The 16,804-nt window shown below is 39.7% G+C and overlaps 2 non-coding genes across 2 annotated transcripts; both read left to right on the top strand.

The window, feature by feature from the left end:
- Nucleotides 1–1,626: 1,626 nt before the first annotated feature.
- On the top strand, nucleotides 1,627–1,708 carry TRNAS-AGA (transfer RNA serine (anticodon AGA)). The gene has a single exon. It is a non-coding gene; the product is annotated as a tRNA-Ser (tRNA).
- A 12,015-nt stretch (nucleotides 1,709–13,723) lies between these two features.
- On the top strand, nucleotides 13,724–13,805 carry TRNAS-AGA (transfer RNA serine (anticodon AGA)). The gene has a single exon. It is a non-coding gene; the product is annotated as a tRNA-Ser (tRNA).
- The last annotated feature ends 2,999 nt before the right edge of the window (nucleotides 13,806–16,804 follow it).

Consider the following 16,804-nt stretch of genomic DNA (forward strand, 5'->3'; position numbering starts at 1 on the left):
GGGTGAGGGCCAAGGTCAAGTTAGTCCGTCAGCTGGCCTGGCCATCGGGAACACTGAACTTGGAAATCCTAACACGGAGTAAATGGAAAACATCCACACAGGGAAAGGAACTATCATAAACTAAACATACTCTTATGATATGATCTAGCAATCTCACTCCTTGGTATTTGAACAACTCAATATATTTACACAAAGCCAGCACACCCATGTACTGAACACTCCAATTTGAGAACCAAAGTCATCACCAGGATCCCAGAAACTCCTCCCAAGGGTAATTATTATTCTGATTTCTAACAGGATAGGTTAGTTTCACCTGTTTTTGAACTTTCAAAAAATAGAATGCACTACAGTCTGTATTCCTTTGTGCCTGGCTTTTCCTATTCAATACTGTGTGAGATTTCATCCATGTGATTGTGTATTCTTGTAATTCCTTCTACTCTGTGTTGTGAAATTACATTATATGAGAAAAAAAAAAAACACTTAGTTTGTCCTTTCAACATTAAATGGACATTTGAGTTGTTTCCAAAGGTTTTGTTTCCTGCCACTTGCCATGGATTCTCATCCTTTACCTAGATCCACTCCTCCATTAAAAAAAATTTTTCTGTCAGTAAAAGTTGTCCGTACCTTGCTCATTGGTACCCTAGAACAGCCAGTTGATTAATAATTTTAGTTCAAAGAGTGCATCACTCTTTGCTGTTTTGAGGCGTGGGGTTTTTTTTGTTTTTGGTTTTTTTTTTTTTAATCATAGAAGGTCCGGGGTATTTCTTCGGTGTCTAATGAAAACTGGGGTTCCAAATGACTTAAGCAAAAATAAAACAGCCCTACATGCTTGATAAAAAGTGTACGCCAAATAAAAAGTAAGTGACATGTATAAATTATGGATGATAACTAGTGCCCGTCTGTCCCTTCAGGGCTGGCTGTCCCATCAATGCACACAATGCATGTCTCTCCCCTTCTCGTCTCTTCCTCCTCTGCCTTCGGGCGACGTGATTTCTCCATTTGCGGTCGTTCTCTTCTTTCCTTAGATTAGCACACGAGACCCAGTAGACAAAAACCGGTGCACGGGACGGGCTCAAGGAAAACACCTGTACCCCCAGCCTCAGCCCGCAGCCTGAAACCCAAGACGAGGAAGGGAAAACATGCGAGCATTCGCGAAACTGAGAAAACGAGGGGCTGCTTTGGCCAAGATTCAGACCAGAGTCGTTCTCGAGGACGGTGGCCGGGCTTCGGGCACCTGGGACGCGCGCCTAGCGGACGCGGTGGGTCCGCGAGCGGCTCCGCAGCCCTCCCGGCGCCCTCCACCCTGGACACCCGTCAGCGGCGAGGGGCGCCCATCCACTCCGCTCCCCTCTCGGGGGCCACGGCGCCCCCCCAACCCTCCCCGGGGACCATGGCGGCGCGGCTCCGGGCTGGAACCGCCGCAGGGGGCACTGGGGTTCCCGCTCCCGCGGCCCGAGCGCGTGGCCGCCGCCCGAGGACGCCCCTCCCGTCGTCCCGGGGGAGCGCAGGGCTTTCCGGAACCATCTGCAGAGGACCTGCCTATGCACTGACGATCCTTTTTACCCCGTCCGCTCCCTAGGCTGGTGCAGTTTCTAGTACGGACTTGAGTAGCCGCTCGAGGGCCATGTAGTCGTGGCCGAGTGGTTAAGGCGATGGACTAGAAATCCATTGGGGTCTCCCCGCGCAGGTTCGAATCCTGCCGACTACGCGTGTTTTTCTCCGCTTGACACCTGAGGTCTCCTCAAAGACAAAGCCTGGCCTCGAGTCTGCTCTCTGTGAACAGGACTCTCTCTCTTGTCCGAGGTCCTCTTTTACTTGGGAACCAGCCCGGAGCTTTAGCGGACGCGGCTCAGGGTTAGCCACTCCCTCCCCCCTTTTGAGTGTAGACACAGGCGCAGGCAGCTGGGCCCCACAGAGGCCGCTCCACCAGAGCATCCTCCCGCCTGAGACACACGGCCGCACGGCGAGCTCTGCGGCCAGGCGGGAGCCCCGTGCGCTCGGCGGCGGCGGGGCTGGAGGAGGGAGCGTCCACCGGTTGCATTACGGCACGAGAATACAAGCCCGCCGCGGAGCTAAGGAATCCAAGAAGCAAAACGTCTTCCCTACAGAGGCGGTGCCAGCGGAGGCCCGTGACCACGTGGTTGACTGGGCGACCAATCAGAATTGCCTTCGGAAGTGACGCGCTGGGGCGGGCGCCGAGTCATCAGTCCCGTGACCCTCAGAGTCCCGTGTACTCTGCCCCTGACCAGAGGAAACCTCGGACAAACCCAAATGAAGGGCCTTTCTGCAAAATAACTGTACTCAAAAATAGCACTGTTATGAAACACGAGGAAAGACTAAATGTTTCAGGTTTTAAAAACGTAATACAACACATAATCTGGTACATTCTTTTGATGTATATGGCATTATTGGAACAATTGGTAAAATCTGAATAGAGAGCATGATTAAATAATTTTATTTTACCAGTGGTAATTCCTAAATCTATTCATTGTTCTTTGGGTATGTAAAAAGAATGCCTTTAAGAAAGTACCGAGATACTTAAGGGAAAAGAGTGTTTTCAAACTCCATCTCCTACAGCTTCAGAAAAAGCGTATGTGTATAATATATACTTTTCTCTCATCTATGACAGAAAAAGAAAAGAGTTATATGCTAAAATTTGGGAATGGATTGAAGGATAGCCAGAAATTCTTTACATTATTGTAACTTCTGTCAGTCTGAAATTATTTCAAAATATCTACAATGAACCCAAGTTTGGGAACATAACAAAGATGTCTATCATTTATTCTACCCAGCATGGTGCTAGAAGGAAAGTCTAGCACAATACAACAGGAATAATTGATATTAATATTGGAAAATAAAACCTTCACTATCAGAGGATAACTTGATTATGAATGTACCCACTGAAAAAGATCTAAAAACTATTATTAGTTAAATGAATCCAATTACTATTAGCTACTATTTAGAAGGTTATTGCCTTCGTGGTCAATATATAAAATATCAGGTGTATGAATATATTCTAGCAACAAGCAAATGAAATATAGAATTTTCTGAATTCCATTTTCAATAGTATTACAAACATTACCTAGGAATAAGCCTGAAAAATATCGTGCAAGAAGACTACATTAAAAACAACAAAACATTGCTGGATAAAATAAGGAGACCTAAAGAAGTGATATGCCAGGTTTGTATGTGGAATGACTCAATACTGTTAGGAGGTCAATTCTTCTTAAACTGATTAATAGATTCAGCGAAGTCCCAATTAAAATCTCAGAGAGTATTTTTGTGGAAATTGATTCTGAAATATTATATTTGTAAATGCAAAGGAACTTGAAAAGTCAAGTCAATATTGAAGAATATAAACTAAATTGGAAGATTTATGCTAGCAATTTACAAAATACGTCTTAGGTAAATTCAGTCAAGCGAGGGTGGTCTTTTTAATAAACAACAGTACAACATTTTGAGAGAATAAAATAAGCCTTAATTTCCTACTTCACATTATAAACACATTCTAAACAAAACTATTTAGTGATAAACCTAAACTATTGTGTGACAGAAAAAACAACCGTTTCTAGAAGAAAAACATCAGAATATGTTCATGGGCTTGGGGTAGATGAAGATTTCTCAGGCAGAACATAAATCCGAATCATAAAATAAGAAGTTGATGAGCTAGACACTTTAAATGAAGGATGTATTGGTTGTAAGACACTATTTAAAAAGTGAAAATACAAGCTGTGGAAGGAGAGGAGGTATTTGTGATATACACATATACCCATCAAATGATATATATACCCATCAAATGACTAATTCCATATATATATATATATATCCTCTATAAATCAATAAGAATAGACAACCCAATTTGAAAATGTCCAGAACACTTGGCAGACACTTTATGAAAAAGATTCAAAATGGTCAATAAGCATATGAGAAGACATTCAACACCATTAGTCATGAGAGTAATGCAAATCAAAACCAAAATTAGATAGCACTACACACCCACCAGAATGACTAAAATTTAAAACTGTGACAATACAATGGGTGGTAAAAGTATTTTTCACATTGTTAGTAGAAGTATAAATTAGTATAACCACTTGGAAAAAATGTTTCACCATATCTATAAAAGCTAAACGTAATAGTCATATAACCCAGATACTACACAATTTGATTATAAATCAACATAAATAGCATGTACATGCACGTTCATAACTACTTCATTTTAATAATCAAAATCTGAAATCATGGGTACCTGTGTAGCTCAGTGGTTAAGCGTCTGCCTTTGGCTCAGGTTGTAATCCTGGGGTCCTGGGATGAAGTCCAGCATTGGGCTCCCCACAGGGAGTCTGTTTCTACCTCTGCAAATGTCTCTGCCTCTCTCTTTGTGTCTCTCATGAAAAAATAAAATCTTAAAAAAAAAATCTGAAATCACCTAAGTGTCAGTGACAGAATGGAAATGTAGAATAGTATACAGTCAGCATAAAGAATAACTACTGATAAACCCAATAACATGATTAAGTCTCATAATGTCACTCAAAAAAAGACACAGAAGAGTACACACTAATAAGAAGTATAAAAACAGCAAATCTGATTTATGATGATAGAATGATTGTCCTTAGAGGGAGGGCACACACTGACCAGGATGAGACTAATGAAAGCTTGTTATCCTGGAGAAGCTATTCTATATTTTGAGCATGGTGATGGTCACACAGCTATAACTGAAAATTGATCAAACTATATAATTAAGATTTGTGCTCTTTACCGTATATAAATTATACCTAAATTTAGAAAATGAGAAAAATTGAGGCAAAATAAGGATGGCTTAACTCAAACAAAAACTGGGAGAATCCTTCATTAGCAAATGTGCATTACAAGACATAATAAAGGGTATTCTTAATGCCAAAGAAAAATAAAAAATCTGAAAATTGTACTTAATAGGTTAATTAACATGGTAGCTAGTATCATAGTCAACATACAAAAAACATATATATTTATATGTTCCAATAACCATGAAGTGAAAATTAAAAGTTCCAATTTCAGGGCATCTGAGTGGCCCAGTCAGTTGAGTGTCTGCCTTCAGCTAGGCTCAGGTCATGAGCCCCCAAGTCAGGCTCCCTGATCAGTGGAGAGTCTGTTTCTCCCTCTCCCTCTGTCACTCCCTCTGCTTGTGCTCTCTCATTCTCTCTCAAATAAATAAATAAAGGCACTTTAAAAGTTCCAATTTCAATAGCTTAAAAACTTAAAACACCTAGAAGTAAATCTAATAAAAGATAAGCAAGATACGTGCACTGAGATCCTTAATGTATAACTGAAAATTAATCCAGAAAAAGAAGTAGAACTATAGAAATATTTACCAATCTAAAAAGTGGCAAAGGAGCAGGAATGGTAAAACAAAGAACCAATTGGGAAAATTAAAAGAATAAGAAGCAAAACTCAACTAAATACATATTTATCTTTAACATAAGCAGATTAAATATTGCAATTAAAAGGGAAAAAAATGTCATACAGGAAAAAAATTTACCCAAAGCCATTTGCTTTTTATAGAGCATCCAATTTAAACATACAGATTTTTAAAAATAATTAAAGCAAAAGAATGTAAGACATAGAATAGCCAAAAAAGATAAATCAGAACCACTTTAGTGATAATAAGTTGAATTTATAGCCTTTAAAAAAGAAGCACTACTAAAAATAATGGAACTATTTCATAATCTCCAGAGTAAATTTAGTAAGAAGATATTATAATCCTATATTGTACACACATAATAACAACTTCAAAGTATAGAAAACAAAAGACTGACAGAGCTAAATGGAGAAATACAAAAATCCATAATCATAGTTGAATACTTGAATGCTTCTATAGATATAACAAATGGCACAAAAAATGTAGTATGGAAAAGTAAGTTAAATTTAGTGAGGAAATTTTAAGAGATTGGATTAATACTATACCCAACTGCAGAATATCTTAACTTTTGAGGTATACATGCAACATTTAACAAGATAAGCAAATGGTGAGCATTATGCAAATCTCAACAAATTTCAAAGATAGTAATCACACAGAATATGTTCAGCACAGTATAATTAAATAAAAGTCAGCATTAAGGGATCCCTGGGTGGCGCAGCGGTTTGGCGCCTGCCTTTGGCCCAGGGTGCGATCCTGGAGACCTGGGATCGAATCCCACGTCGGGCTCCTGGTACATGGAGCCTGCTTCTCCCTCTGCCTGTGTCTCTGCCTCTCTCTCTCTCTCTCTCTCTCTCTCTCTGTGACTATCATAAGTAAATAAAAATTAAAATAATATATATATTTCATTTAAAAAATATATTTAAAAAAAAAGTCAGCATTAATAACATAAACAAATGGAAAATTCCCAAATGTTATAAAATTAAGCGACAGAATGCAAAATATTATGGTCAAATAAGTTTTAAAAACTATAAAATATTTTTAACTGAATGATAATGAAAATAAGATATATCACTTCAGCTCCAATCTATTGGAAGAGGAGAAAATTTGAAAGGTAATGATCTAAGCTTTCAGCTCAAAAACCTAGTTTTAAAAATCCAGTAAATTAAACTTTTAAAACTTAGAAGGAAAAAATAGCAAGAGCTATAATCAAAAAGAGAAAAAAAATAGAAGAAATAAATGAACAAAAATTTGCTTTTCAGATAGTAAAACTGTTACCCCAAATCAAAACTAACTTCTCTTAAGGGGGAAAAAAGTATAAAAAGGGGGCATTAAAAATCTTACTGATATCAAGATTAGAGTGAAAGGATAAAATGAATAGTTTCTGGGGAATAAATTTGATAATAGAGGATAAATTATAGGTTCTTTCATAAACATGACTGATCAAAGCAGACACAAAGAGAAATTAAAAATTCAAGTAGCCTAAACTCTGTTAAAAAATTATTTTTTTTTAAAGATTTTATTTATTAATGAGAGACACAGAAAGAGAGAGGCAGAGGGAGAAGCAGGCTCCATGCAGGGAGCCCGATGTGGGACTCAATCCCAGGTCTCCAGGATCAGGCCCTGGGCTGAAGGCTGCGCTAAACCGCTGAGCCACCTGGGCCACCCTGTTAAAGAAATTAAAATCATAATTACCCTCTGTATTTATTTGCTATGACTACCATTGCAAAATACCACAGACTCAGAACAATAGAAATTTATTTTCTCACAGTTCTTGATGCTAGAAGTCCAAGATCAAGGTACAGGTTTGGTTTATCCTGAGACCTGTCTCCTTGGCTTGCAGAAAGCCATTTTCTCCTATGTGAGCACAGTCCTGTCCATATATGGTCTTTCTTCATATCTCTTTGCATCTAGAATATTTAATACATAGACTGACCTGTAATTTTCTCTCTAGCAAGATGCTTATCAAATTTTAATATGAAGATATTGTTCTGGCCTCATAATGACAGTTAGGAAGTGTTTTTATTTTTTCTGTTTCCTGAAATATTTTATGTATGATATTAGTTCTTCATTAATGTTTTAAAACTGCAACAGTGAAGCCATATTTTCATAGTGTTTGCTTTGTGAAAAGGTGTTACAAACTGAATTGTGTTTCCTCCCAAATTCAAATGCTGAAGACCCTGAGATCAAGAGTTGCATGCTCAACCAATCAAACCAGCCAGGAACCCCCCACAATTATGGTAAATATTTAACACTTTTTAAAAAAAGATTTTATTTATTTATTCATGAGAGACACAGAGAGAGAGAGAGAGAGTCAGAGACGCAGGCAGAGGGAGAAGCAGGCTCCATGTAGGGAGCCCGACGTGGGACTCGATTCCGGGTCTTCAGGATCACACCCTGGGCTGAAGGCGGCCCTAAACTGCTTGAGCCACCAGGGCTGCCCAATATTTAACACTTTCTCCCAGATATTGGGACCAAGATAAGCATGACCACTGTCACCATTGCTATTCAAACTTGTATTGGCATCTTAGCCCATGAAACAAGACATGATAAAGAATTAAAAGATGTTAAGATTAGAAGTGAAGAAATAAGAGTGATATCATTTGCAGATGATATGATTACATGCTTGGAAAAATCCCCCAAATCTACAAATTATTAGAATTAATAAGTAAAAATAGCAAATTTGCTGGATACAAAATGTTGTATTCATACATACTGGCAAAAACAGATAATTTTTAAAAATATCATTTACAATAGCAATAAAACTGTGACTAATCTAATGATAAATACAATAATAAATGAAATTAAAATGTGCAAGATTGTTACATTAATAGCTCCAAATCACTGTGCAAATAATTTTTAAAGTTATCTAAATAAATGAAAGGATATACCATATTCATTGATTGAAAGACACAGATTCAATGTAATTGAAATAAAATATTCAAACATGACTTTTGGTAGAATTGACAAACTAAGATGTAATTGCAAGTGGAAAGGATCTAGCATAGTCAAGGAAATCTTGCAGAAGAACAAATCTGGAGGACTTTCACTGCCAAATAGCAAGACTTACCCTAAAGCAGTTATATTGATTTAAAAAGTGTGTTGCTAAAAAAATTAATTAATTAAAAAATAAAAAAATTAAAAAATAGTGTGTTGCTGACATAAAGACAGATAAAAAGATTAATGGAACAAAGTAGATATGCCTACATGAAATCACAAACATTTAACTAAGTGTCACTGCAATTCAATGGGGCAAATGATAGATTTTTCCAAAAGCAGAGCTGAGTCAACTGGACATACAAAGGAAAACAGTGTTTTCAATGACATCAATCTCTTGTGTAAACTAACTCAAGATGTATTAAAGACCTAACTATGTAAGCTAAAACTATAAATGTTATAGAAAACAGGACACTATCTTCATGAACTTTGGGTTAGCAAAGATTTCCTGTTTAATAAGCAGAAAAAGCAATAACCATAAAAAAATTGATCAATTGGACTTCTTTAAACTTAAGAACTTCAACACATCCAAAGACACCATTAACAGTGTGTAAAGGGGAAAAAAAACAAAACAAAACAGTGTGTAAAGGGGGCACCTGGGTGGCTCAGTGGTTGAGCATCTGCCTTTGGCTCAGGTTGTGATCCCAGGGTCATGGGGTCAGGCTCCCAGTGGGGAACTTGCTTCTCCCTCTGCCTATGTCTCTGCCTCTCTGTGTGTTTCTCATGAATACATAAAGTCTTTAAAAATTTATGTTAGAATATATAAAGAATTCCTTAAAATCAGTAAGAAAAAAGACTATAGGCAATAAATCGGAATCTGGCTGAAAAGCTGGTCATAGACAATGAGGGCCCCTTCCAAGGTGTCTTGTCAACTTCCCCTCAGTGTGATACCAATGTATTATTTTTAATTCTCTGGGAAGGTAGAACATGTCAGCTTCAACATCTATGCAGGGTATAGTAGATTAGCAGTAATCATCTAGTTCCATCTCCTGAACCTTCCTGTACTACAGAGACTAGAAGGTTAGAAGTACATTTCTTTAGTTCCCTTGCAACTAGGGTTCTAGGTGTGATTTATGCTTTGCCTCAGTTTTCAAATGTGGACATAAGGGGCCTTCTGGTTCTATGCTGATGAGCATGATCATGGACACATTGGATTTTCCCCAGTGGAATACAAATTGAGGAGTATCAGTGGTTTTGCTAATTCACACCTAGAAGGCATGGTGTGCTCCAGAACAATGTGGTTCTGAAAGAGTGGTCCCAAGACCAGCACCAGCACCAGCATTTGAAAACTTGTTTAGAAATTTAAATTACTTTGTTTTTCTTAGATTCTGTATTTGCCTATTTGTAACCTGCTAATACAGGGCCAAATTAAAGCTAAAGTTTTTTTTTATGTCTCCTGCTATCCAGAGCCCATTCTCTGAATCACTTCTTTATCTAAAACTCACAAATAAAGCCAATATTTCCCTGCCCTAAATCAGCCCAGGACCAGGTACCAGACAACTAGAGAGAGAGCCCAGATACCGCTAAAGCTCACTGGAATTATTCAAACTAGCCAATCCTAAACTCTTTACCTTGGCCTGCCTTTACTTTCCTGTGGAAATCTCAATGAAGACTATGGCTTATGCTTTTGCCTTGCTCTTTTCTGTTTCCTGACCAACCCTGGTACTTCCCACTGTGACCCTGGGTAGTTTCTAGTTTTTAGGAGAACTATATCTAAGAGAATTCAAAACTGTTTCTAGGGAAACCATGAATAACATTAAACTTTTCTTCCAGTATTGACCTCTCCTCTCTGACTGACCTCTCTCTCATCACTCAGTCATCTTCATAAATTAAGACCAGGGCATAAATCACTGACCGACTTGCTTTCTGCCATGACAAATCACATTCGTGCTACATTTTGAGAACTACTGCCCTAGAAAGAACAGTGGTATTGCAGAAGCCTCCAAGTGCCTGAAATAAACAATTCCAGTGGCAGCATCTTAATTTCCTACTTTCATCTTTAAAGATGTATTTCTCTGAGAGAGTCTATGCATAAGGGGAGGAAGCAGAGCCCCAGCTGGGTGGGGAGCCTGATGCAAGGTGCCGCTCAATCTCAGGACCCTGAGGTCAGGACCCCAACTGAAGAAAGCAAGAAATCAAGAGTTGGATGCTTAACCGATTGAGCCACCCAGATGCCCCAGTCTCCTACTTTTTTGACTGTAGAGACAATATCAGCCTCTCTGGGAGACCATTTCTGCAGGGTTGGATTAGAGAGCTGGCACCTCCCTCCATCCCTCTCTTCCAAAAATTTTGTAAGGTTCTGGATTATTTTTTAATCCCCTTTTGCTTATAATAGGTTGAAATGTTTTGTTAAGTTAATTTTTATTGACATACAATATAGTATCAATGCTGAAAAGTAGATAAACTGTAATTATACAGCTCAAGAAATTTTCAGAAAGTGAAATTTTCAGAAATTCCAAAACGTATCCAGCACTCCAGAATGAGAAAAACATTCTCAGCATCTCCAGTGGGTCCCCTCATGGACTTTCTCAGCCATAACTACCTTCAACAATTCATCTTTCTGATTTCTAACACCATAAATTTGTTTAGTCTATTTTGAACTACATATAAATACAATCATGAGATATGCCTGCCTTTTTGTCTGGTATTACTTTAATATGATGTGAGATTTTTCCAATTTGTGTGCAGTTGAAATTCATTTGTTTTCATTGCTCTACTATCCCTTAGAATGAAAACCAATTATTTACCTTTTCTCTTGTTAATGGACTTTGGACTGCTTCCAGTTTGGGACTAAAATGGCTAGAATGCTTTTGTTTCCTGCAGATGAATTCCAATTCACTTTTGTCTGAATCTACTGTCCTATATACCCCTCTCCCCACTCCACACATTAATGGGGATAAAAATAAAAAGGTGAAATTGTCAAGTGTATATTATTTTTATTTTAATTAAAAAAATTGATTCAATAAATTCAGTTCATATTAATTGCAGCCATCTTTTTTTCCCCTGAGGTTTTTGAAAGCATAAAATGTTTCTTTTCTGTTATCTCATAGGTATTCAACTTCTTCAAACTAGAGTTCCAAGAAATTTACTTAAAATGTTATAGGTATGTTAAAAATGTGAAGACTGAAGAGGCTACTTTTAGACAACAGGTTTGAAAAATGGAAACTTGATGAAGGCAAATGAGCCCACAGTGACCACCTGGCTGAACAGACAGGCCCATCAGGTGACTCACTTCAAAGTATCCACAAGCCCTAGCTGATTAGCGGGCTCTTTACAACCAGGCACAGTTATCAACAAGGGAAAATCCCATACATCCCCATACCTCCTCACTTCCCCATTTTAAAATTTATTGTATTTTATTTATTATATTTTTTTTGAGAGAGAGAGAGAGAGAGCATGAGAGCCCATGAGGGGTTAGGGGTTGGGAGGTAGAGGGGCAGAGAGAGAGAGAATCCCAAACAGGCTCCATGCTCAGCTCAGAGCCCCCTTGGAGCTCCATCTCACAACTCTGAGCTCATGACTTGAGCTGAGATCAAGAGTCCAGAGAGCTTAACTGACTGAGCTGCCCAGGCACCCCGTACTTTCCCATTTTGAATACAACCCCTATGCACTGCCTCTTTGCACTTTCTCCTCTGCTGCCATGCACCCCCCTTACCTCCCTCCCCCACTCCTCGCCCAGTGTGGTCAGTAAACTTCTATCTCCTTCCTTCGGCCTCCAGTGAATCCTTTCACCACCTGCACCCCGCCCCCACTGGCTTCCACATGATTGCGCCCCCCCCCCAGCCCTGGCATATGGGGGTCCCCATCTGATTAGATATCGCATAGACCCATGAAAGTGTCATGATATAACTAATTATGGCAACATCTATATCACAACTTCAATTTTATTTTACATTTGCACTTAGTCATGCTTTTTAAAGACTGATTATGTGACTGATACTCAGTGATAGTGTAGGCTGCTCAAATAATAAACTGCTCAGTTAAATACGGAGTCTGGTTCCTTTACCCAAAACTTAGCTTAATACTCCCTTCAGGGCAGACTCTCCCCTCATTAAACTGGGGGTTTCTTAAAGTTGATTTTATCTCAGTAGGAGAAGAGTTTCCCTTCATCTCCTTCCCACCTTCCTTCACTCTTCTCTCACCTCTCCTCCCTCCTCCTCCTATCTTTGCCCCAAAAAGTGACATTTATTCAAAGAAAACAAAAAGACAGAAAAATGTCAAGATGTCCTCCCATGTCACCTTTCCTTCTCCCCTCCTGCTCCTCTGCAGCCCCCCAGAGACTGAATCCTGGCTAGGGCTAGATAGCAGGACAGCCCCTCTCAGATGACCTCAGATGAGGTCAGCAACCCTGAGGGGCATCTCCTTCATGCAGGTCCTATAGAAGGTCTGAGTGTCTCTAAGAGTCCTCTTGTCTTCTGTCACCATGTTAATAGCCACAGTCTGTGGCCAAATGGTCTACCATGATGGCCTCTATGGATACAGCTGCCTTTGGGTATACTTCAGTCCTCTTATCTGTTTAGATAGCATGAAAGATCCCCCTGTCTTCAGACTCGAATCACCTTCCTCCCCCTTTCCACCTCCCCTCCTTGCCCTGCTCTTTAAAAAAATACATTAAGACCTTCTAAGCAGGATGGACAAAATCAGTTTCAAGACTTGGGGAAACACTGTGACAGAGAAATGAAGCTCAAAATGTGAAAGGGTTGGAAAAACCCTGTTGAATTGGTTAAATTTGGATAGAAATAGACCCTCATCTGCCCCAAGAAACCATAACAGCTTAGCAAGATGCTGGTTAGGGATGCATCACTTTGAGCGCCCCCAACCTGGGACACAAAGCCTTGGAAGCAGTCCCCGGCTTGGAACCGGCTGGAGCTCACTTGGAAACCCCTGGGGCCCACCTGGAACCCTCCTGGGCCCTCTTGGAACCCCCCTGGGAACCACCTAACACACCCCTCCCCAAACAGCCTGGGGCCCACCTGGAACCCACCTGGAGCTCACCTGGAGCTCATCCGCACAATTGGTCACCCAGGGAGGAGCGTGGGCTCAGTAGGAGAAGGCTATGCCCTAAGGGCCTGGGTGCGCATGGGTTTGGCGCAGGGGAAATTGCGCTCTGAAGCCAGCACTCCTAGTCGGTCCCGGGGCAGGCGGGGGTCACCTGCACTCACCTGGGACTGCTGGCGGAGCTGGTGCTCTGGGGTCCCCGGGGTCCCGAGGTCCCGGGGGTCGGCTGCTTTCCAATAACTGTGTCTAACAGCAGCGGGGCCGAGGAGCTCCAGAGGGTTGGTGTGCGGCGCCCCAGAGCTCCACCAGTGCCAGTGGGTGCGCTCCCGCCCGCGTGTAGTCGTGGCCGAGTGGTTAAGGCGACGGGCTAGAAATCCGTTGGGGTGTCCCCGCGCAGGTTCGAGTCCTGTCGACTACGGCGTGTTTTTCTCCGACACGGGAGGAGTTCGCTGGCCATTCCCACTGCTGCAGGGTGGCCTTGGTGACCGAGTGCCCTGCTCCGTCCCTCACTTATACCTTTGCTGCCACCGAATTCCTGTCCCACGGTTAAACAATTGTCTTCGCAGGCAAAAAATGAAACACGAAACTAAAGAAGAAAGCCAACTAACTTATTTGAACGAAACGCCGGCCTCGGATGCTGCCACCTGTTTGCTGTCCTTGAAGCCCCACCTGGATCTTCTCCACACACGCACTTCTGTTGCGATAATACAGTCGTCACTTAGAAAGCCAGCTCGGTGAGATCCAGGCTGGGCTGGGTTTTCAGGAGCCCAGCCAGAGGTGCGGCACTCACCTCCAGCCGCCGAGCACCACCAGCACCGTCACCCAGGCGCGGGCGTCCCCTCCCGGGAGTACGGTTGCGCTTTCCTGTCCAACACCGTGGCTCTGACAAACCCTGCTTGGTCTTCCACTCAGATATTACCTTTCTTCTTCCTTTACCTTATTTTCTCCCTAGACAACCAAATGTAATGAAAAAGAAGCGAAATTCATAAATCATATAAGTAATACAAAAGTAGAATCGTGATTTGACCGTGGAGAGCTGTGGCAGACACCACGTTAATCAACTGATCCCAGTTAGCATCTCCAGTATCTGGACAATCAACATCACACACCTCCCAGGTGTGGACTGCGACGAATACAACCTCTTTTGTGAGATACTCTGCTAAAAGTGCACTTTTAGGGGGCATTCTATAAAATATCTGACCACTTTGTTTTTTAATGTCAATGAAATGAAAGAAGAAGATTGAAGAACTCTTTCAGATTCAAGGACTAAAGAGATGCAACAACTGGATGCAATCTATTTTTCTTGAAATAAAGGATCTGCGCAATTGGCAAAATATTAACAAGGTCTGTAGATTAAATAAGAGTTTTAATCTTGATTTCATGATTGTTCTGTGGTTAGGGAAGAGAAGGTCCCTGTTTTTAGAAAACACTGAAGTATTTAGGGGTAAAGGACATCTTGTTTGAAAGTCACCTGTCAATACTTAAGAAACAAAATTATATACGTGTAAATCTATCTATATGTATCTATCTACTGAAAAAATAAAGCACATGTCATAATTTAACATTTGATGAATATAGGTGAAGGACTTATGAAGATTCTTTGTACTATTCTTGCAACTTCTTCATAAATTAGAATTTATGTCAAAATAAAGAGATGAAAAAAGAAAAAACATAGATCAATTAATTTTAAAAATAGTGCTCATTGAAATAAAAACCCAAGCACAATTTGAACATTAGATGTAACATAGGTAATGAGAAAATTATTAAATGTGAGTTTATGCCTGATGAAAGAATAGTATGCAGAATTCTGTAGTAAGCAAGGAAATTCATACACATTATTTTTAATAATGACTGATGTTTAGGATAAAGGCACAGGATGGAAGTATTACACAGCAGTATCATGCATAATTGAAGGGTGAATATAATCAAATCATTCTTGGATCCCATGATTTTGTATCAGGAAAAAAATAAGCAGTGTTACATCAGCTTTTCCATGAAGTCACCATCCAAGTTCATAATCAAGAAACACCCTTTTAGGACAAAAATAAACCTGAAATTTTAATCAATATTTTAATTTAAACACTAATTATTACAATTATGTTACTTAAATGTTAGTGGGTAAAATAAATGAGTGTTGTGGTGCAGCAGGATTATTCACTAAATTATTTAGTCCCTCTGGTTCACATTGGAAGTAATATGCAGATGCCCACTTTCAGCTAAGGTTAAACATTATTTGTTTCTGTTTCTTCTTTTCATATACAAAATGTATATGTGTATAACAAGTGGAAATTAAAATACAAATATTTCATTTGCAGCTGAACCTTAAACACCTGGGAATAAATCTAACAAAAGATATGCAGGAATATGGATTAAAAACTACAAAATATTGCTGGTGGAAATTAAATAGAAGGAAATAGTATGTTTATTTTTTGAAAGACTCAATTTTGTCAAGGTGACAACTATTTCCAAATTGATCAACAGATTCAATAAAATCCCAAACACCAAATATGTATTTTATGGAAATTAATCCATTGTTTTAAAAACACATTTGGAAATGTAGAGCAACCTAAAAAATGAGAAGCTATTGAAGAAGATAGCAAAGTTGGAGGACTGATACAATATACATATCAAGATATATGTATTTATAAATCTATGATATTTAAGACAGTATGCTCTTGGTTATTGTCTATGTAAACTAAGGCAGTACGCTTCTGGTTATTATATATGTAAATATATTGGTTGTTACATATGTACTAAAACATTATCTTCTTATCTATATCAACTTAGCCAGGCTGAACTCCCTTTTCTGTATGTTTCTGATTGGATGGTCCCCAAGAGACATTCTTGGGGGCAATTTGGAGGGAGAAGTCAAGTAGCCATTTTGCAGCTTGTTCTAACTCACCTGCTGACATACCTCCTCAGAGGCAGCAGTTGGGCCTGCCACTGCCCCACCTTCCCCTGGATCCTCTTTCAGCCTCCTCTTTCTTGGATCAAACGTGTGTGTTTAGCTCTAAATGAAGGGCCCTGGCTTCCACAGGACATCTGCACCAAAATAACACAAATTTCAATCCATCTTGTGGGGCTTCAATTCCTACTTGTGGAGTCCAGCTTGTTCTAATCTTCCCCACTTTATATTTTTCTTCCCTTCTTGAACAAACTGCCCTATGGACTCTGAGCTACAGCACTTCAGCATTTACGTAGACTACTTAATCAGCTTCTACAAATCCCTCAAGTATATATGAATATATGTGTATATATGAATATATGTGTAGATATATGAAATGTATGTAACCATCTCCATGGTTCTGCTTCTGTCATTGAACACTGATTGTAATTTTTTGTTCATGGATTTGTTCCAATTGTTCATTTGCATGGTGTTGACCAGGAATGAAATTAGTTCCAGAAATGTCTATATTC

Source organism: Vulpes vulpes, chromosome 12 (genome assembly GCF_048418805.1).
Source record: "Vulpes vulpes isolate BD-2025 chromosome 12, VulVul3, whole genome shotgun sequence".
Lineage (NCBI taxonomy): Eukaryota > Metazoa > Chordata > Mammalia > Carnivora > Canidae > Vulpes > Vulpes vulpes.